This window comes from Chelonia mydas, chromosome 3 (assembly GCF_015237465.2).
Source record: "Chelonia mydas isolate rCheMyd1 chromosome 3, rCheMyd1.pri.v2, whole genome shotgun sequence".
Taxonomy (NCBI): Eukaryota; Metazoa; Chordata; order Testudines; family Cheloniidae; genus Chelonia; species Chelonia mydas.
The window spans coordinates 42,718,657-42,739,891 of NC_057851.1; the positions used below are offsets into that span (position 1 = coordinate 42,718,657).

A 21,235-nucleotide genomic window follows, 5' to 3' on the forward strand; every position below is an offset into this window, starting at 1 on the left:
AAACATTTGCCAAAATTCATCTGGCATTAACCAGATCTGAAAAGGTCCACTTCTGTATTTTTAAAAATATTTTTTCAAGTATAAAATAGTACTATAGAAATTTAAAGTATATAATAAAATAATAATAATAATAATAATAAACCTTCTACTTATCTTGACAGCAGACATAGACCAGGTAACAAAATCTAGGAAGAATAAAGCCAATTTGAAACATTTTTTTGGTTTCATAGGTGAATGAGTAGTTAACATTGGTATTCTAAGAGAAACTTAAATTTAATATAGATGGGATAGGCTGAAAGTTTATATAGATGTAAACATAAGGTAATAAATAATAGTCGGTGGGTAACTGTAATGGGATGGCTACTTATTGAACATCCCCTCATGACCAGGGGGTCACTTTCCAGCACGCTTCTTCTGTTAGCTCTCTCTTGTGGGTCTCTTACGTACTCCACACAGTCTGTTGTGTTTAACAGAACCCCACCTGGGGCTGGTTTAATAATAGATAAGATTCAACAGTCCTCTGAGTCCTTAATAATAAAAGGTTCCAACCATCCCCAGAGTGTCCCCAAAATAAAGTCCATCACCATAATACAAAAGCCAATACTTAGCCCTGGTTCTTCTGCCACACACAGACCCCTTTCTGTTTTCCAGTCTGCTCTACTCCAAGCCACCAGTCTCAGCCCTTTCCAGCTGGAGTTCAGGCTTTCTTCTCCTCAGTGTTTCCCTTCTTTCTTCTTCTTCTTCTTGGGTTTAGTGGCTCAGCAGACTCATTTCCTGAGTCTATGACCACCATTCACTGGATTTGATAGATAGGTTACGACTTAAAGTCTGTTGCCTTTTCCAGTATTTTTAAAGAATTGCAGAATAGCTTTTTTAATTGGCTCCCATTTTCCATGTATTCTAGATAGGTATTGCAAAAAGAAGACTTTTTGTTACTCCAGGGCCTCTGAGTTTTCCATATAACTATCTCATTTCACTGGTACAGTCTTTACAATTACACAGGAGATGATCTATTTTCTCCTGGACTGAACACGTTTAACATAATCCATCATTATGTTTGTTTATTAGACATTCACAATGACCTGTTAAAATTCTGAATAGAGCCACTTTACTGTTCCTCTCAGGGCCTTGGTTTATATCAACATTTTCAACTGTTGGGCCGACTTCACAGATTTTTTTCCCCTTCATTTCATGTGCCCACACATAGTATTTGCCATTCCTTATTTATCTAATTTTTGATTAAGTTTAAATTCTAGTTTGCTTAAGGAGATCTCTAAGTCAACTTGTTTATGCTTAATAGCATAATTTTGCCTTTTTGTCCGCCAATTCATTACCAGCTATCCCTACATGCACAGGGATCCATGCTATTACTATGGTCACATCTAATTGTGCAAATTTGGATGTTAGCAGTAATATTTCATTAAGTATATTGTTTATGCTGTCAGACTTCCCTTTGTATAATGCCTGTAACCCTGATAAGGAATCAGACAGAATGGCCACACTATATGGCCACACAGCTAAGGTCCAAGTTAGTTCCAGCAATATCGCAGTTAGCTCAGATATTAAGATGAAGCTAAAGTTAGTTAGCCTTATATGGCTTTCTTGAGTCCAAACATGAGCACACAGAAAACTGCTCCCACTCTTCCTCTTTGCAGCCACCAGGCTACATTTGACAGTGTCCCCAGTTATCACAGACAAACTGATTTGCTATATCCTGTATATTTATCATTCTTCTTTAGCTTATTTTATTATATAATGACATGTCTATCTGAAGGGGTGGTTTCCCAGTAATAGAATATTTTCCCATAACTATCGATTTTCTCCTCTTTTAAGTATTTCTTTTCACTGAGATCCTTTATCCATTTCGCTACCCTACCTACATGAAGAATTTTGAGGTTTTTGTCCTACCCAGTCTCCACTTAATTCCCAGCCATCAGTATATATTAGCTTAGTATTATCATCTTCACTATTACTTAATTCTTTGGCCCAAAAGGTTACATTTAGGAGCTTCAGTCTAAGAGTGATAGGCATTTCTCTGGCTGCTATCTGCATTACACAGAGGCGTAGTAATGAAAACACCACATACTAGACGCAATGTCTATACTTCGATACATTCTACTTTTCTCAAATTTGTTTTTGATGCAGACTTGAAGGCCTGAGAGGCATAGTCAATAATAGGTCTGATCAGCATTCTGTATAGCATTATCCCTGTTTTCTTATCCATTCCACAGGAGGTTCCAGGTACATTTTTAAGTAAATTGATTCTTCCTTTGCACTAATCTATAATACTTTCAATATGATTCCTTCAGGTAAGCTTGTTATCAAATATCACACCAAAGATATTTTTACTATAATTATCTGCTGATCATATATATATAATTTTACGTCCTTTTGAATCTTCCATGTTGTCAAGATCATTCCCTTAATTTTGTCAATGAAGAACTGGAGGCCCCGACCTGTTTCCCCATACTGTACTCCTTTGAAGTGCATAATTGATTCTTTTGGTGGCACTTTCAAAGTTTCTTCTTTTGGTCCCTATGATGCAGTCATCAGCAAATAATATGATGCTTACTCCTGCGCTCATCTCCTTTGGAAGATCATTTATCATGAGGTTTAAAAGGACTGCACTAATGAGACTCCCCGTGAGTTCCCTTTGTAATGGAATAAATGGAGGAAAAGGTCTTCTCTACCCAGACTTATATAATTCTTTTGCTTAGGAAATCCCATATCCATCTGTACCTTCTTCCTGCAGTACCCATGGTTGCCACTTTACCAAGGGTGAAAGTAAGCCAGTATGGCGTACTGGTAAAAAGGGGCCGCTGGTACCGGCTCGTACTCAGCAGACATTAAAGCACTGGATCCCTACCAGCAGGGCCACCAATGAGGGGGAGGAGGCGAGGGATGCAAAAGGGGCAGCAACATTAAAGCGCTGCTGTGGCAAAGGACCCTGCATAAAGCGCTGCCGCATCAGCGCTTTAACGTCATCGCCCCTTTTGCCCCGCACCCAGGCTGCCAACATGACGGGGGGGGGAAGAAGAAGCTGCCCTGGGGCTGTGATTTAAAAGGGGCCGAGGATCCAGCTGCTGCTGACGCTACCACAGCAGTGGCCAGAGCCCCAGGCCCTTTAAATCACCGCTGGAGTCCCGGGTGGTGCGGCCAGGCAGTGTGGATGGGCTGGCTGGGGGACCTTTCTGCCCAAGGCTCTGCCCCTTCCGGGGGCCGGAGCCAGCCTCCATACCGGTAAGTGTGGAATGTTATTTTCACCCTGCACTTTATATAATAGTCCCTTTCTCCAGAACACATCGTAGACTTTTTCTATGTCCAGAAAGGTTACTATCACATACTCCTTGGTTCTCAAGCTTTTTAGAGCTTCTGACTCTATCTATTCAATGTGGGCAGTCAAACTCCTACCTCTTCTGAACCCAGTTTGCATTCCATCTATGAACCTCTTTCTTTCTACGTCTGTTTCTAATCTCTCAGTCACCAGTTTTTCCATACTTTTACCTATACATGCTGTTGAAATGGATCTTTAACAGTCCACAGCTGGCCAGATAGTTACCAGTACCAGTGAAGATTTGGGAACAATATACTTAATGCATAGTAATTTATTTGAGAAAGAATCACACAAGCAGTAAAGGTTACATAATACATCTCCCTAATAAGCTTCAATTCCCCAAGCATAAACCCTCAGTAACTATGCTGACCTTACACAGTATCTTGATTGGCAAACAAAGCAGGTATATCTACCGATTCTAGATGGGGACTTGTTTTCTTTCTATAGAATGATCTTAGGTTATGTATTAATTATATTGATTACTTAAGAATCCCCAGTTATCAGTTTGAGGGTTGACAGGTTCTTGCCCCAATATTTTGGAAGGGGCTGCAAAACAGACACAGAACAAAGCTCAATCAACATTTACCCTCTCATCAATCATTCACTTGAGCTCTTAGCGTGATGCCATCCAGAGAGGTCATTTTGACCTGGGTCAGCCTGTACCAAGCCCACTGATCGCATGTTTTTATGTCTTCTTTACTTTGGTAAGCTGGTCCCCTGCCTGATATATTCCAATGTTCGATGTTGAAACATACACGCAAATAGGGTTTCTAATCACTCGCAGTAAATTTCCACACCAACTATCTGATGCTAAGAGAATCCTGCTCCCAGAATCCTCTAGCAAATTCAGACATAGCAAGCCATACCAAACTCATGGTTACCACATTCATTCATATCAATCACAATTCATAATAATTTGGCACCATCCCAACATGTTGAGAGGGCAATAGCGCACTTGCCTGGTTTCCTCACTAAAGCAATAATTGCACTTTTACAGTCCCTAGGCTCTTCATCTTTCCTCCATACGCTATTGTATAATTTTAATATTACCCTGAGGCTTTCATCATCTAGATGGTCTGAGCATTTCAAAGCTTATTTCATCCTTGCCTGGTGCAGTGCTTTTGGTCCTTATTATTGCTTTGTGGAGTTGCCTCATACTGAAGTTTTCATTTAAAATAAAATGCACATCCTCCTCCCACCTCTTCATCATCTCATCATTAAGGAATATTATTTTCCTTTCTCTAATTTCTTTCCTCTGATTCTTGTTATTACTGACATTTCGAAACATGGTGGACAGAATTTCTGCTTTTTCTTTGCTGGGGCTTATTACTCTATAGCTTTCCACTGCAAGGTTGGTCTTTATTCTGCTTACTCTTTATTCCATTCATTGTCTGAAGTTGCTTGTATACCACTGATATATTGATATATTTATTTACTTTCCCACACAGTATTTCCTCCAGCTTTCTCTTTTTGCCCTTTTTATAGCCCTTTATGCAACTGTCTCATTTTTTATATGCACTGTTGTTGTACCTGTGTTTGTCCCAGGATATTAGAGAGACAAAAGGTGGGTGAGGTAATATCTTTTATTGGACCAACTTCTGTTGAAGAAAAAGACAAGCTTTTGAGCTTTCACTTTTTTATATGTCGTTAAGTCCTCACCATTTAGTGTAGTTTATGCTTACTTATATGCATTGTTCCTTTCTTTAATTTTCTTGTCACATTCCTTGTTCCACCAATGTACACTTTTCCTATCTTTAGAATTGGTATCCTAGGAATAACTAGATGGCGGGCTTTACAATTCCCTTACTAATATTATCACAGAATTCCTCAATATCCTCATTTATACACTGTTCACTCACATATTCCTCACTTTTGTGTCTACAGATTCTGATTTGCTGTATTTAGTATCCAAGTGGGGGTATTATTCTTGTCTTAAGTATTTTCTTTTTCCTTAATATGTAATTAATGTCAGGAAGTGGTCCCTACTCCTTCCCTCCTCTCTGTAAATTCTCCCTTGCAGATAGAATACCCCAGGTCGGGGTTCCAGGGGTGTGTCTGTGCGGATTTGTTCTTGTCCTTTTTCAGGGAGTTTCTTGCCAGTCCTTGCTTATAGACAGCCCCCCAACCTGAAGCAAATACTCACCAGCAACCACACACCACATAACAGAACCACTAACCCAGGAACCTATCCTTGCAACAAAGCCCATTGCCAACTGTGTCCACATATCTATTCAGGGGACACCATCATAGGGCCTAATCACACCAGCCACACCAGCAGAGGCTCGTTCACCTGCACAACTACCAATGTGATATATGCCATCATGTGCCAGCAATGCCCCTCTGCCATGTACATTGGTCAAACTGGATAGTCTCTACGTAAAAGAATAAATGGACACAAATCAGACGTCAAGAATTATAACATTCAAAAACCAGTTGGAGAACACTTCAATCTCTCTGGTCACTCAATTACAGACCTAAAAGTGGCAATACTTCAACAAAAAAACTTCAAAAACAGACTCCAACGAGAGACTGCTGAATTGGAATTAAATCGCAAACTGGATACAATTAACTTAGGCTTGAATAAAGACTGGGAGTGGATGAGTCATTACACAAAGTAAAACTATTTCCCCATGTTTATCCCCCCCTCACCCCTCACTATTCCTCAGACATTCTTGTCAACTGCTGGAAATGGGCCACCTTGATTATCACTACAAAAGGTTTTCCCCCACGCCCCTGCTCTCCTGCTGGTAAGAGCTCACCTTAAGTGATCACTCTGGTTACAGTGTGTATGGTAACACCCATTGTTTCATGTTCTCTATGTATATAAATCTCCCCACTGTATTTTCCACTGAATGCATCCGATGAAGTGAGCTGTAGCTCACGAAAGCTTATGCTCAAATAAATTTGTTAGTCTCTAAGGTGCCACAAGTCCTCCTTTTCTTTTTGCGGATACAGACTAACACGGCTGCTACTCTGAAACCTGTAAGGTATTGTAGCTGTTTAGAGTACTTATCCCTCGTGATAAGTATCATAGACCTAACCTAGCTTTCCAAATCTGTGGATCAACATTTAATTTTTCCAACAGGGGAGCAGGGGGGTTGTTTTTGTTTTCATATTGTTTTCTCTCTCCCTCCTATGCTCTCAGATTAGAGAGGAGATGGATTGGCAGCCACCTAGAGTCTGATCATTTTCTGAATACTGCAAAGCTATGACTGTTACCCGCCTTCTGCCCCAAGACTGCAAGCCACTGGACCAGCCATTCCCCTCACCCACCAGTTAGGGACCAGAAGCAGCCAGGGCTAGGGTTGGCACTCTACCAACATGGCTGCAGCCTAGCTAGTCTCCAGTGATTGTGTGCCCCACTCCCTTCTACCCCCTGTACCAGCAGTAGCAGTTGGGGTCAGAAACTCTGCCAGCTACAACTGGTCCTGTTTAATGTCCTTCAAAGCATAGTTCCACATCACAAAAACAACCACTACAGTTGAAACTAATTGAAAACCTTGTTAGCAGTCTCAGTGGAGAGGCCAAAGACCAAATGCGCCAGAGGCTGAATTTCCCTTTCACTCATGGAGGTGGGCTCCCAAGCTGTTAAAGCACAGTGGCAGGGTGGTCTGGCACTGCTGTACCTACACCTGGTCTGAGGATAATATCTGTGTTCTGTCCCTGTTTGAAAATATCAATCCAGCAGCTTTCACAAGCACTAAATTCACTTTAAAATATCATAAAGAAAGCTTCATTCCTAACCTGCAGTATGGGACCTTGTGCGCCAACACTCAGTTTCTTTCATTACTCTCTGTAATTTGATTTCTTCAGCTCATGAGGAATCCGATTGTGACAGATGATCTGAGCCAACAGACCTATTCTGAGATGCACAGTGCACTGGTAGCAGTAACTCAAGGAAAAGAAAACGAGACAAAATACATTTTGCCATGACATCGTTTTCATGATTTTTGACTGTAGCAGATTTGCTACATGGTAAGAGTAAAGATGAATAAATTCAGTAATTATGAGTGAATACTATATAAAATCATATCTTTCTGTTTTCTTTCACTGGAAAGCAATGTATTGTTTAGTTGTAATCCTAGCTGCCCAATGATCTACGCTTGAATGCATTATAGACAATCCAGTCTCCTCCCAAACTACACCCAAAGGCAGATTATTATTTCAGGAGAATTGCGGTTTTATTGTATATAGTAATTACACATCTCATTTCCTTTATTATACTGTCTATATAATTCTGCAGACAGATGTTTTAGTTGCTGTAATCACAAAACGTAAGGAAAAGTTAGCTTAAACCAATTTATAAAATGTGCCATACGTTTATATGTGCAAATATATGGGGTGAGATTGTCATTGGTAGGGCCCTACCGAATTCACGATCATGAAAAATGCATCAGGGACCATGAAATCTGCTCTCCCTCCATGAAATCTGGTCTTTTGTGTGCGTTTATGACCGCTGCCACTGCTCTCCAGCTGCCCAGCTCTAAAAGCAGTGCCACTACCAGCAGCAGTGCAGAAGTAAGGGTAGCAGAACCGTGACACCCCCCCTCCCTCCACACACAATAACCTTGTGACCCCTACAATTACCACACCATGAAATTTCAGATTTAACTAGCTAAAATAATGAAATTTACTATTTTAAAAATCCTACGACCATGAAATTGACCAAAATGAACCATGAATTTGGTAGAGCCCTAGTCATTGGCTTCTGTGCAGGTGCAAAAAAAAAAAAAAAAAAAAAAACCCAATAACCCAAGGAGACTTCCCCACTCCCAAGCCAGGGTCAGCCCATTGGAGAGAGGCCAAAGGTTTGGGAGGGCTGAGGAGGAGACAGCGTTTCACATACACAAACACAGAGAATAAAGAAAGAACTGATCAGTCATAGAGAAGGGAATGTTGCAGCACCATCATGAGGGATAAGTATGCTAAACATGCCTCCTGCAGCTGCTGAAGGCATTGTACCTCCTGAAGCATAATCCCTCCCAGAGCTCCCTATGGGACAATACAACTCTGTACTTCCCATTCCTCAGGGTTGTGTCATAATGGCATATCTGACCCCATGATGTACAGCATAGAACACAAATAATGTAAAAGTGTAAAAAGATTTGCCAAAGATTTTGTATTTTTAAGTTTTATAAATTCTAGCAGCCATTGAAAGCTGGAGCTAATGGGCCAAATTCTGCCGTTACATACAACACCATTGACTTTAGTAGAGTGGCATCAGCCCTATATGTTAAAATATGTAGTTTTACTGCAATACGCTTGATGTTACGTCTCATTCAGTGTTCTAAAAATCTGTCTCCTCAGCATCTAAAATTGCTTTTATGTAGTCATTCTAATATACTGAGTAGAATCAAACATTGTGAGAACACCAGGACCTTTTCTGCTTTCCTTTGGTGAGGTGTGGGAGGGAGAAGGAGTAATAAAAAGTAAAATGAATCCTTAAAGCATGACAGGGAGTATCTTTATCTTCACCAATGGGTTATCTTATCAACCATAGGAAGTGTAAAATTAGACTGTTCTGTACAGAGAGCAAAATTAATTCATTCTATTGCAATTCTCTGTGCTGAAACCCTAGCTTTCATCTGTAGCGGATTTAGGATTTTTGCCCCAGTGTGGAATTCAATTGGATTCAGAAACAAGTGTTTATAGTGGAAGCCATCGTTTTGTAATGGCATCTGGGAATATTCATTTCAGTCATTGTCATAAATATAAAGGGAAGGGTAACCACCTTTCTGTATACAGTGCTATACAATCCCTCCTGGCCAGAGGCAAAACCCTTTCACCTGTAAAGGGTTAAGAAGCTAAGGTAACCTCGCTGGCACCTGACCCAAAATGACCAATGAGGGGACAAGATACTTTCAAATCTGGAGGGGGTGGGGAAGAAAGGGTCTGTCTGTGTGATGCTTTTTCCAGGAACAGATCAGGAATGCAGCCTTACAACTCCTGTTAAATTAGTAAGTAATCTAGCTAGAAATGCATTAGATTTCCTTTTGTTTAGTGGCTGGTAAAATAAGCTGTGCTGGATGGAATGTATATTCCTGTTTTTGTGTCTTTTTGTAACTTCAGGTTTTGCCTAGAGGGATTCTCTATGTTTTGAATCTGATCACCCTGTAAGGTATTTACCATCCTGATTTTACAGAGGTGATTCTTTTACCTTTTCTTTGAATAAAATTCTTCTTTTAAGAACCTGATTGATTTTTCATTGTTCTTAAGATCCATGGGTTTGGGTCTGTGTTCACCTATACAAATTGGTGAGGATTCTTATCAAGCCTTCCCCAGGAAAGGGGGTGTAGGGCTTGGGGGGATATTTTGGGGGAAGACGTCTCCAAGTGGTCTCTTTCCCTGTTCTTTGTTTAACATGCTTGGTGGTGGCAGCATATGGTTCAAGGACAAGGCAAAGATTGTAACTTGGAGAAGTTTTTAACCTAAGCTGGTAAGAATAAGCTTAGGGGGTCTTTCATGCAGGTCCCCTCATTTGTACCCTAGAGTTCAGAATGGGGAAGGAACCTTGACAGTCAGGCTTAGCCCTGTGCAAAAAACAACTGATGATCAAATAGAGAGCCCAGGGGCTAATGAAACATCCCTTGCCCTTTTATATGCCTAACCCTATCTTCCCTCCATATCCCATTAAATACCTGATATCTAAAAGAATGAGGCACTGTTTTCCATAAGGAAACATTTTGCAAAATACCATTATGAAATGAGAATATAATGCAGCACCACAAGAACTGTTGGAATGCGGGGTGAGGGAGATCTCATGTAATGAAATGAAACAGGGAAACGAATCTCCTCAAAATCTAATTATCCTAGCTCTAACAAAAAATCGTAGTCTTCCATAAGACTATACATACAAGATGAGATTAAATCACATACACTGCTAATTATGAGTATGTAGCCTTAAATATATATTTATAATTAAGTGAGGTATTGATTAATGATGTAATGCAAATAGAAAACCAATGGGCCCAAGACCTATAAGGCAGTTTGCTTAGCAATGCTAATTAAGGGATAGGTTTAGCTTGACATGAGGAAATGACAGGCCAGTGGCAGAAAGTTACAAGATTAAGCAAATCATAAAGCAATTAACTGGTAAAAGGTACAAAATCAATGTTATTGGTATTTTAGGGTAAGTTTAAGGAGTAACTGTAACCAAAACTTGTATGTATAAACTGTGGGAATACCATAGAAACACCATAGCAACTAATTGATGTAAATGGTAATGACAATGTGATCACTAAGTAAATAACCAATTAACAGTGTGAACCCCCAAAGATATGGGATGTAGAAGCTTAGATAAGGAAAAAAGTGGCTAAGAGACATATAAATATGCATGAAATAAAGAGGGCATCAATGTTATAAAAGATAATCCCTACTAGGGAAAGGTGTGATTGATATGCTAATACCCACCTGACTGTCGGGTATCTTTGCAAGGGATGAAGTATTCTGTATTATCTCTCTCTTCTTCGCTGTACTGCAGTGTGTGAAATCCTACATTGCTTGTTAATCAAATTGCAAACAAAAGTATTGAATTTTGCCTCGTGTGCTCCTCAGGGTCCTCATTCAAATGGCAACCTCATTCCTGTAGCTGATCTGGGGGCCAAACCCCCTCAGGCAGCTGCATGCCAAATTAAGATTAATTTTAAAACTACAGATTAGGCTGCAAGTATTTACACAGAGCCACAGGTATGCATGGGTCTTCAATCAATTGACAGACTCCTGTCCTGAGGAGACAGTATGATTTAACATAGCATGGCAATAAACAAAGGGCTAAATTCTGCAGTCAAGGGATTTCAGCTCAAAGAGGATGAGGATGAGGATTACAACAGTAACAGATCATGTGCTAGTTTTATTGTCATCTACACATCTTGTTGTTCCTTTTTTAAAGAAAATAGTGACATAAGGGACAATGTCCACAGCAGAGGCCAGGGTACAGGTCACCAGTGGAAGGCTAACTGAAAGAAGGAATTTTTGAGGGAAGAGAGTGCTCCACCAATCCCCTCACCTGTGTGGCACTTGGGGATTTCAAATGTCAGTGATAGGGATAATCTCCATTAAGGAAAGCAAGAGTCCCAAGTTGCTTTCACAAAGTCTGCTCACAGGGGAGAAGGGGAAGCCTCTTCCACACAGGGATTGGTTGGCTGAATCTAGACTGAATGTCTTGTCTAAAATCAGTCTTGAAAGTGCTGGCCTCTCCCGTGCAAGAGACAAGCTCTCTTCCTGTGAAATGACTGGCAGAAAATAGTATTTTCTGCCAGTAGAAAAGGTAAATCCAGAGACACAGACACAGGAGGTGGGTACATTTTCCAAAAGACAGCCTTATCTATACCATAGATTAGGTATGCTATCTGGGAGGAACAATGAAAAATAGTTTAGGCCATCACAAAACAATGATGTTGTGAACCATACAACACAACATTTTGTCTCTGAAGTTTTGCAATATAATGTAATTTGTAAGATTGTTTCTTAGACTTCCTGTCAGGTGTTAATTATTTCATTTATTTTATGTTTCCTGTACTGCATCTCTAAATAAATATTTTCTGGAATGGCTTTTGTTTGGGCTGATTCTCACTTACACTGGGGGAAAATAGTGGTAAACACTTTCAAGGGGAATGTGGTTGCTAACCTATTACACACAGGCAGGTAACACAGGGGTGGGTATGTGGATGAGGTAGTCTTTGTGCTTCTCATTAACTACAAGTTTCAGAGTAGCAGCCATGTTAGTCTGTATTCGCAAAAAGAAAAGGAGTACTTGTGGCATCTTAGAGACTAAGGTACTCCTTTTTTCATTAACTACAAGAAACTGTGAAGTCTGACGAGAAGCCAATTTAAGGAGGACTCGGAAGGTTTAGGCACAGAGAGCCCAACAACCTGAGGGGAATACATTAAAATGTGCAACTATTAAATAAACATCAGAAGATTATTGTATACATAGACATGGACAAGTCACTTTACCTCTCTGTGCCTCATTTTCTCCTTAAAATGTGGTTAAAGATATTTATCTTCCTTTTAAAAACACTTTGATAGTTAGGAATAAAAAGCATTATATAAGAGATAAGTAGTATTATATGTCATTTTACCAATCTGGATTCTTTTGGGATACCTTATTTCTGTATACAGATTTTATGGATAGTTATTAGTCTGATTAAATACCAAGTTACCAATTGTTATTAGCCAAATCCCACTTTTAAAGTCTTTTTTCTCTGTTAGGTGCTTTCTTCAACATCTGCTTCTAGACATGAGCCGTAACCATTGGTCCATATTGTATTTTTCTGAGTCAGACTGAAAGTGCTTCATGACTTGACCCTTGTCAACATATGTGCTGGTAAAGTACTTTGTATATTTATGGCACTCGACAGGTACCAATATACACAATTGCAATATTAGTACAAGACAGTTCATTAAAGGATCCTTCACTACTCATTGATATAAAATCTGTTTGAGGTAATGTCATTTATTGTTTAAATGTTCTTGTCGCTGCACCTATTCCTTCTGAGGCCTCTGTATTTTATGTCTGCCTAGAACCAGTAAATAATGTGTAATGGAAGGCAGGTTCACTCTTAAGTTCACGGAGAGTAAAATAGAAGCATTACTTAGTGGGCTTTCTGTGCCAACATAAGCATTTGTCATACTTCTTGCTTATTAGTGAAGTGCCACCATCAAGCAAGGAGTCAAATATTTTTAAGCTGGCAATCTGATCCAACCAGAATACCTCTGGGCTCTCTGCATTGATATTTCGAAAGTTGCAGCAAATGATCAAAGAGGCAGCCTATTGGCTTAGACTGAGTGCAGTAACTGATAAACCTAAAACTGTGGCCTCTGCCAGCATTACAAATCAGAAAATGACTGTTTCACAGCAAAGGCAAGCAAAATGTACCTTTCTGAATGTGCTTAAAGTGGATAATAATGTCAGTTTGTTTTCTCTTAGTTCTATTAGGTGTATTGAATATACACAGTTTGTTATTATTATAAATAAAATTGGATCAGACAACAAAAAACAACCATGTGAAAAAGAAATGAAAATAGAGATAAAAAAGTTTAACATTAAAAAATGATCATAGAGAAAAAATGGCATTGTGACCCAGCCAAGAAGGAAAATAAGAAACATCCACCTCCCTCCCATAATGTTCTTAGAATGACTATTAAATTTTATTTTCCTTATAGATTAATACCTTAAATGAAACCATGAATGAAAAAAGTGAAGAAGGTAATGGGCGAGGTCTGTGACAAAAGAGTCTACACTTGGTCATCTGAAGATATCCCCCAGCCTGCTAATATATTTGACAATATCTCCTTGTATGCCAACACTTTGCTCTCATTTTAATACAGTACTTTTGTAATGTGAACACTGACATTCCAAGAGAGAGATTCTCTGAGCCAGAGATGGCTATGCTGCCAGCCACTAGGACAGCCCCATTGCCCACTTATCAGTTTCTTCAACCTACGTCTCAGCCTCTTCTTTCATATAGACCTTTACGCTCTCCCCTGCAATCATTGCAAGGCTATTTCCTCTTTCAAATCCCTTCTCTCAAGATCCACTTCTGCTGTGTCAGCTTTAAAGGAATCTCATGGTGGTGGCAGAAAGGAAAAATTCAGTAAGGAAAAATAATCATCTAAAGACAAAACAAAGTTTCTGACTACATCTTAAAGAGTCTCTTTTACCAATAATACAATTGGGAGGTTATATATGTAGTTTCCTTAGAGTTAATAAGAGTTGTGCTTCAAATGATGAAAATTCCAGGATTATAGTCTAAATTGTGACTTTTAGTCATAGCCTTCAGAGGAAGTGATGTGGCAGCACACTGCATCAGCAAGTGCTCCTAGAGTTGTTGTGTGTCTGGGAGTTCAGGGACTGCAAGATGCCTTTTGAAACAACTTTTGAAAATGTACCACTGCAGTATGGCGCCACCTCTTAACTTCTTCCAATCTACAGAACCATGTACATATTTATATATCCATTTCTCCACGTAGTCTCTGAATTTAAAGGCCCCCAACCTCATGCAAAGTGGAGAAAGAGCCACATTAAGGACGAAATTCTGACTCCACTAAAAGCCAGCAGCAAAGCTCCTATTGACTTCAATGAGGCCAGGATTTCACCTTAATATTCTGCACTGAAAACTCTGAAACCCTTCTACTTTCTGCATAGGGGGATTTGCTAATTAATATGAACACATAACTTTGCAAATATGAAGATGTGATAAGTATTATTAAAAAGTCAAGAAGGGTAATGTCATCTATATTAAATAAATTTCAATTGGATTAGCTGAAAATATAAAATTGTGGTCTGGCTTTGTTTGTACAAAATTCAAAGTAACTTACTTGAAAAGTAAATTAAAAATAAATCAGTATTAATAACAAAAAAGATAGGGTACATGAAATACAAAATCAAGCCCAAAGGACTCAAGGGCAAAGATTAAGGGGATTCACAACTATAAAGACAAACGAGAGTTTGCCAGTAACCAATCTAATCCTCCTAGCAGAGGCATTATTCCTATAAATAACAAAAATAAACCCAAATTGCATCACATTGAAATACTTGGTATCATTTTATATGCTACCAGGTTAGCCATTTCATGGCAATTGCAGATCATACTCTCAACTAGCAAATCAATCATGACAGAATAGTATTTGTCCTTCTAGTATGGGCCTCACCGCTAATTTCCAAGATGATCTGACAAGATGCTTCCATCTTTTTTTTTAGAAGGTTTGGAATTTTGTGTAATAAAATATCCATGCTAAATTGCATTAGTAATATAGCAATAGGGGCCAGGAAAGCTTATAAAATTGCAGTTGAATACAATGTGCAAAAACCCAGAAAGAAAGGACATTGTCATGTGCATTTGCAAAGGTATATGTGCTTCGATTCTACTGCATATAGAAGGAAACTAGTTGGAGGGAGTTTGTGGGTGGAGAGTATTTTAGCATCCTGTGGACAATATTGAGCTAGTGCAGGGAGCCTGTAATGATTTTCAATATCTCAAGAAGACAACAGGCAGTGTCAATTTTCAAACTCTGCAGGAAGAATTTTGTAGATGATCTTTTCCTTTTGGAAATGCACAGAAAGACAGAAGAAAATCTATCTGCTTCATATTTAGAATTCACTGAAAAACAGGGCTTAGGAGGGTTTTTTTTCTTTTTGAATAGGAATTAGCATAAAGCATAGATTTTTAAAGAACAGGAAACAAGCAGAAGAAATTAAAATTTGATGTAATTCATTATCAGAGGAATAGCCGTGTTAGTCTGCATCCACAAAAACAACGACGAGTCCGGTGGCACCTTAAGGACTAAAATATTTATTTGGGTATAAGCTTTCATGGGTAAAAAACCCACTTCTTCAGATGCATGGAGTGAAAATTACAGATACAGGCATAAATGAAGAGAAGAGAGTTACCTTACAAGTGGAGAACCAGTGCTGACAAGGCCAATTCAATCAGGGTGGATGTGGCCCAACCCCAATAATTGATGAGGAGCTGTCAATACCAAGAAGGGGAAATTGCTTTTGTAGTGAGCCAGCCACTCCCAGTCCCCATTCAAGTCCAAATTAATGGTATTAAATCTGCAAATGAATTGTAGCTCTGCAGTTTCTCTTTAAAATCTGTTTTTGAAGTTTTTTTGTTGAAAGATGGCTACTTTTAAATCTGTTATAGAAGGTCCAGGGAGATTGAAGTGTTCTCCTACCGGTTTTTGTATGTTACCATTCCTGATGTCTGATTTGTGTCCATTTATTCTTTTACGTAGAGACTGTTCAGTTTGGCCAATGTACGTGGCAGAGGGGCATTGCTGGCACATGATGGCATATATCACATTCGTAGATGTGCAGGTGAATGAGCCTCTGATGGTGTGGCTCATGTGATTGGGTCCTCTGATGGTGTTGCTAGAGTAGATATGGGGACAGAGTAGGCAATGGGGTTTGTTACCGGGATTGGTTCCTGGGTTAGTGTTTCTGTTGTGTGGTGTGTAGTTGCTGGTGAGTATTTGCTTCAGGTTGGGGGGCTGTCTGTAAGCGAGGACTGGCCTGCCTCCCAAGGTCTGTGAGACTGAGGGATCGTTTTCCAGGATAGGTTGTACATCGTTGATGATGTGCTGGAGAGGTTTTAGCTGGGGGCTGTAAGTGATGGCCAGTGGTGTTCTGTTATTTTCCTTGTTGGGCCTATCCTGTAGTAGGTGACTTCTGGTACCCATCTCACTCTGTCAATCTGTTTCTTCACTTCCCCAGGTGGGTATTGTAGTTTTAAGAATGCTTGATAAAGATCTTGAAGTTGTTTGTAGGTGTAATCCATATTTTTACAGTGACAATCTTATGTCTCTTCTATTGAGAGAATTTCTACAGCCACCAAAGTTAACATTTTACCTGCAATAATATTATAATTTCCTGGGCTCGGTAGTTGATAACTTCCCGGTACAAACACAGCCTGATCCACAAACCCTACTTTCATCTACAGTACTTTTGTAAAGGAACTACTCAACTAAAATAAAGGCTATTCCCAAGAGTGAATGATGGGAATTTGCTGTTTTATTTAACTGAATCACTACAGAGTGAGCTAATCCCACTAACTAGCAGCAGAAGTAAGGAAGGGGTAAAGCATGGCTCCATCTCATAATACTATGGGTAACCCAGTTAACCCTGTCAAGACCACTTTACAACAAGTACTTATTTCTGTTCCTAGTCCCAATGAGGTCCATGAAGAGCACACTCGGAAGCTAAAGTATGTAGAACTAGGACCCATAAAATGCAAATGAAGTATGCCTTGTGTGCAGCTGTTTATTAAAAGTCTACATGCAATCATCAGGTTGTTTTCTGAGAACGTAGTGATAAAATAATATGAGCCAAAGGTAATTATCACATCAAGTGAATGAAAAGTTCACACTGATGGGTGAACCAATTACAGACTAATGTTCATTTAAAGATCTGGTGACACAAGGCCATTAGTGCTTTGCTTTAAATGGAGTTTGATGCAATTGAAATCTGACTCCGAGGTGAAAATTCCTTCCCAACCCCAAATATGGTGACCAGTTAGACCCTGAGCATGTGAGGCAAAATCCACCAGCCTGACATCCACCAGCCAAACTCCAAGCACCACAGCTATATTGACTACCAGGGAATGTACATCTCACCAGGTGGTGCAGGATACATTTCAACCAGAGCCAGGGGAAACCATGAGATAGATACCTACTATGTCGAATCTGCTTCTGGGGAAGCACAGCTGTTCACTGCCCCATGAACGATGCGTGTGGAAAACCGCACAACTGACTCTGACATGTTGTCAGCAAAAGGTCCATTAGCAACCTTAGCATTAGTGACCAAATTTAAAGTATTTGATGATGATATTTATCATGTAATCTCAATTAAATGTATTCACAGCCAATTTTTTTAAATGGTTGAGACTGGATGCAAATACGCTAGTACAGATCATATTGAGAAATGTTTTTCATTAATCTGCATTTAGATAAGCAGACTTGAACAGCTTTAGGAGTGGTTTCTAACATGTTTGGACTTTAAAAAAAGTCTTAAGGCTAAAATTCTCAACTCTGGGTGCCTGCCTAATGTTAGGCTCCTAAATCCATATTTAGGAATCTAAATGTATGTGGTCTGATTTTCAAAGGTGATTTTCAGCAGCTTTCATTTGTATCAGTGGGATCCATAGGCTCTATGAAGCACTTCTGAGTCTGGCTGTCATGGCTAGCTGCACCTCCTGCATGGGATGTGAGGTGTTTACCTGCCCTGGGATAGAATCACACAATTCTCCTGCTCTTAGATCAAGCTCTGGAATACAGTACCTGTATAATCATTCATTTCTTCTTTCACCCTGGTATTCATTCACTTGTTCAAAGACAATGAATAAATATATTTGCTATATAGAAATACAGCATATATGTGAAAGCATCACTCTGTAGGCATTTGTAAGAACATTACACACTGTTAATTTTGGTTTTAAACCCCGTTTATTTCTGCCAAATTGTTCATGTCCATATGTGTATAAAGTTAAAATAAAGTTCTGTAAATCAAAGGCCATTTTGTTTTGATAAAAGGACAAGGTGACCTCCATTTTGTGTCAGGTTCTTGTTCCTTGGTACAAAGGAAAGGTGGGAAATCACAAAGGCAGGAAACTAGGTTTGCCCGGCAACAGCTTCCTATAAAACTGTATGGGGGGAGGAGCTCGGGGATCTTGGTCTCTGGAGCTTTCAAGTTGTCAAAGGTTCAAGTGTCCAGTTCTCTCTCGTGGTGTGATACCATCTTGGCACTAGCTATTGGCCTGCAATGGCTACATACTAATTAGTTTGGGTTTGTTTATTCTTTAATTTTGGGAAAGCGGACTTGCATACACAGACTTGGTCCGATTAGTTATATTAATCTCATATGCACAGATGACACAAAGCGGGTTAGGGTAGCAGCTAAGATAGGGATACATACCTGTTCATTCCATCTGCCATTCACAGTCGGTGTCCATCAGTCCATTGCTGTCTTCAGTCATCTGGATCCTACAATCTTCATCGTGGATGTCTGGAAAGGTAGAAGAACATTTTGGTACCATTGAGTGTATGTGTAAGTGCAAGTGTCAACCCAAATCTCCAGTATTGTTAATCCATTCCCCTTTTCTTCCTTTCTCTTCCCTTAGTTAAATAAAGTGTTGTTGTTGTTTACTTTTACATTTGGTGTGTGTGTCCTTTTATGGGAATCCAGCTTTGATAGACGGGCTTAACAGGGGGACTCAGCGGGAGGTAAACTGTAAGGCTCCCCGAGATCTTCTGATCAGATCGGCCTCCAGCAAAAATCCTTGCAACACCTCCCAAGGTGGGAAAATATACTAGATCACAAATAAGGTGGGGTAACTTTTTACCAGCTCCAGTGCCTGGTGAGAAAAGTGTCATGCCTGTATAAAGTTCATTGTCACCTTCAGAAGTAATAACTCCTCATACTGAACATTTCATTGCCAAAAACACTGACATGCTGATGCCAAAATATGTTTTCCTCTCTATGGTGGTGCTTCAGAAGTGGGCATTTGAGTCTGAAGGATCATACTTTTACTTTCTGTATAAAGACAAATTGTTGTGTTTCCTGCTGATTACCATGCTGCAGGTATCTATATTTGGATTAATTTGTCCCTTTCAGAGCACTGATCATTCTATTATCAGCTTCATTAGTATAAATTACAGGAAAATCTTTCTTGTCCCCTGAGAGTCACAAAGGGTAGCTGCATGAGTAAATTAGATCAAAGTTAAAGCTTAATTAAAATAAAACACGAATAAAGTTTCTTGAGCAACATTCTTGGATTCAGAAAAATGGCAAAGATATACTATCATTGCATGAGAAGCTTAATTTTTTTAATGAGTTTCATGAATACTATGCTAACTTCAATTCTTAATATAAAGCTCTCTCATTTTCATTAGGAAAAGTTTTTCAGAATTTGAGTGCTGTAATTAAGGTAAATGTGTTTTTTCAGGTAAAGTAATCCTCTCTTGTTTATGCCTGCTAGCTACATATTGACTGTTCTGATTTGTATTAGCACACAGGCATTGTATTTTAATTAAGCAAATAGAGTTTCTCATTAGGTAACATTAATACCTCACACATTTGGCCCACGCATTTGAAATTGTCCAGGAATGTTCTTTATCATTCAGCTTAGTTTTGCATATGTGCCTTGTGTTATTAGATAGCTCCATTAACAGGTTACCCAACACTCATTCAATGTCAGCTTCTAAATCAGTTGAAACACCTCTGCTTGCTTATGCTGCAACAAAAGGATAAACAACTTATTATTGTGATAAGGCAATATTTGAAATGTCTAACAGATCACTCTGTCTGGTGAAAGGGAAATAAATTCTATGCTTATTAACTATTTGCTGGTTTGAGGGAAGTCATTTTTCATTTGGACCTGATATAAAAAAAAAACAATTAAACACATAGAAGTTTAGGGCCTAATCCTGCTATCTCCCGTCAACTTCAGAGGCTCTGCCTGCCTCAGAATTGTAAAATGTGGCCCTTAATGTTAAAGGATGTTCTTAAGATTCTGTGTGTTAACTATAATGTTCCTTCACAGATAACCACCATTAAGACCAATCTCCTTTGGGAAAGCAGCTAAAAATAGGAAGATGAACAAGATCCACTTTTCAGATACACAGTTCAGATTTAATTATACATTGCCTCTGATGGTGATGGGCTGTTTAGAAATCCAAGCAGACCTAGACACACAGAGTTGCTCAGTAGTGACCCCACTGTTAAGGCTGCCTTTCTGTTCTAAGGCTTTTTTTTCCCCATACTTCCCCCACTAACTCATAAAAAAAATCCTCCCTTCACTCTGAAACCAAAATAATTCCTTGCATTCTTTTGCAATATTTATAAGCAAACAAGGCTTCGTAATAAACTGCATCAAATGACATTTATATTAAGAATGAACAATATTTTTCAAGGTTGAAAGCCACTCAGTATCAGAAGTTTGGCCTTTAAAATCTTGTAACGGGACAAAACATTTACCCACTTATTGAGAATGTGGTTTGTGTCTGTATGTGGGGAAGAGGAAGTGGATAGAAACTCAATGTCCCTAGAGATTTTTTCTACAGTGAGACATAAAGAATGTAGGAGGAAGAGGAAATTATTCACTGTGGTAGACTGTGTTTTTGAGATCTCTCTGAATGCAATCCATAGGATGGGAAATGAAAGAAAGGGGACCAAATATTCACCCACTGCACTAACATATAGAAACGAGAGGAAAAAAAGGTACATTATAGAGTTTCTGATTTGTGGTACATTTTCCCTTTTCAAGATGGTGAATGAGCAAACAAGAAAACCATAGATATTGTTAGAACAACATTTCAACTGAACAAGGAGTTTCATAATAGGATGCATATTCTCCCCTTCTCCCACAGGCAAAACTCCCATCAATAATCCCATTTAGAACCAAT

General features: G+C 39.2%; 1 long non-coding RNA gene across 1 annotated transcript; it reads right to left on the reverse strand.

Annotated features, from left to right (window-relative positions):
• Positions 1-661: 661 nt before the first annotated feature.
• On the reverse strand, positions 662-20,184 carry LOC122465331. The gene is made up of 3 exons (XR_006290080.1): positions 19,899-20,184; positions 18,747-18,836; positions 662-796 (listed from the first exon to the last, which is right to left on the reverse strand). It is a non-coding gene; the product is annotated as an uncharacterized LOC122465331 (long non-coding RNA).
• Between the last annotated feature and the right edge of the window lie 1,051 nt (positions 20,185-21,235).